Source organism: Anastrepha obliqua, chromosome 2, assembly GCF_027943255.1.
Source record: "Anastrepha obliqua isolate idAnaObli1 chromosome 2, idAnaObli1_1.0, whole genome shotgun sequence".
Lineage (NCBI taxonomy): Eukaryota > Metazoa > Arthropoda > Insecta > Diptera > Tephritidae > Anastrepha > Anastrepha obliqua.
Window position 1 is genome coordinate 11,563,324 of NC_072893.1, and position 2,633 is coordinate 11,565,956.

The window sequence follows — 2,633 nt, forward strand, 5'->3', positions numbered from 1 at the left end:
TCTGATAATTTTTCTTAGACGGAAAACTAAAAGTTTAGGGGGCGACGCAAGAAAAATAATCAAATTGGTAAATAACAGACACCCTAATATACACCTTCAAATCACCAGTGTGTTACTTGAGCGAACACGAGGTTAGTATCAGCAGCGACATCTTTTTACGAGGACGAAAACTTATTCCCATACCCAATATATATATACGAATATGTTACGCAATCAAATGTTCCTTCTCGAATTCCATCTGCTATACTGCCTTTATTCTCCCAAGTCGACTTCTTTTCAAAATTAGCGAAGCATAAATTTGTATCACCTAAATTCGTACGACTAAAAAAACAAAACCATTCCTATTTTTATTTGTATAAAATAAACAAAAAACACTGGAATACATGCAATTTCTCGCAATATATGTGGGACTATTTATTTCTTTATTTGCTAATAAAAATTCAGCACAGCTACAAACTACGAGTATTATTTCATGGTTATCCGCAGAGACTGAGTTGTGCTCACGAATATTGTTATACAAATGGCAGTTGTGCTCGTACATACGTGCACACGAGCACTCAAATATAGATTTGCAGTGGCATGCGAAGGGCGACACTTTTGCTCTGCATGCAGTGCTCCTACATATGATGAACAGCACATGAATGGCGCACGAAATACATAAACACGTACAACATGCAGTCGTTTGCGGGGAAGAAATGTAAGTTTATTCACTACACCCCCATTGCAGTTTGTGGCAAAAGAATGACCAACTCTAGCAGTAAGTAACTTATACTTGTGCATATATATGGCAAAAAAAGTAAAGTAAACATAAGAGAAAGAAGATGCTGGACAAGGCAAACACAGCTCACTGTGCTGTGGTCCAGCGCTGCATTATTGTCCACTACTATTGGCGCGCTTAGAGCAAATAGCATATATCATCTAGTAAGAAGTTGGATAAAATTGAAAGAAATACAAAAATAGCGCAAAAAGTAGGATGTATGTGTGTGTGTGTGTAGCAAGTAAAAAGTAAATAAAAATGCTTTTTCTCGATTCTGTGTACTCTGGCTCGACATTCAGTCGATGTGCGTTTTCCTTTGATTATGTCCGGTTACTCATACGCACTGTTGTACATACTTTTCCTTCTTCAAACTACGCTCTTTGGCAAATACCGTATTGCTAACTTGTTGTTGATTATTTTTCAATGCTTATTCACAGAGCGGTGCCTACACATCTAATTGCATATATCTACCATAGATTTTTTTGCACATATCCAAGTTGGAGTACTCTTCACATTTCAATGCCTCCGCGCTTTTAAGCGTGCATGCAGTCGTGGCGCCCCTACTTGCTCTGTGTGAGTGAAGTAGAAAAGTCATACTTCTAATATAAGTATGTAGTATGTGGCATGTATGTATGCATTATTTACACCATGAAATGATATACGTGCGCAAGGCCAATTACAGTTTAAATGCGTTTCATGTCACTGAAGTAGAAAATTGAAAAACTTACTTTTTGCGCAAAGAAATTTACTTTCTACGACGAAAGTAAACAGTTTCAGCTTTAAAAAAATTAGCTGTATATAAAATGATAAGAGTAAGCTTGTACTTATAAAAGTGTTTTTAAAAGTCATGCACATAAATTTAAAGTTTTATTTTGGGCCCGTCTTCCTGGTGATATTGATTTTGTCACTTTAGTAGACTCTTTATGTGTTTCTGAACGTGTTACTAAGTAAAAAAATGCGTGTAGCGTAGTACACATAACAGAAGTGAAACTTTCAAGGCAGACAAAGAGAGAGGGAGAAACCCGAGAGAGAATGAGAGAGAGAGAGATGAATATATATCTAAATAAATTCACAACATTCGCAGAGAATACAAATAGACAAAATTTACAAAAAACAGAAAAGGGTCGACCGGTGTAGGTAAATGCCGGACACAAACCGTGGCAAAAATGCGCACTACTCCGAGCGTTTATCATCCGCACATACGCAGCGATTCCAGGACCACAGCAACGGCACAAATTACCGCAAGACAATACCAATAAATCCGACGCCGGAATGGATAGCACTTTATAGTACGCACAAGCACTAGCCAGGAAACGGAAATAAGCGCCAAAACGTGAGCACCAAAAATAAACGCCAAAAAAATTGGGACCAAAAACGCCCCAAACAATAGGCATCAAAGAAATATAACACCAAAAAGTAGGCATCAAAAATATATTTCCTACAAGTCTGCACCAAAAAACAAGCGCCAAAAAGTAGGCAGTGTTATTTCTCACTAGAAATTAGCAACCACAAGGAAAAACTCATAAAAAATAGCCTCAAGCCTCTATGTAAATATATAAGGTGCAGCTCTCTATCTCTCGTTTTCCTCTACGGTATATATTTTTTCTCTCTCACGGAACGAAAATGCCCAAAACGTTGCATGGCCTTGAAATTTTACTTTCCATTCTCGCTCGTCCATCGACGCCTAAGAAGTTTCACTTCTAAAACGGCAGACTAAAAGATTTCCAGGTGACAAAAAACAACTTAACAAATTAACTAAAGAAATTAAAGAACTATTAAATCGTGAAAAACAAAAAAAAACTACATAATTACCTTAAAAATATTCACGCAACAAAATCTATAAACTATTCATTGTGGAAGGCGACAAAAAAGATCG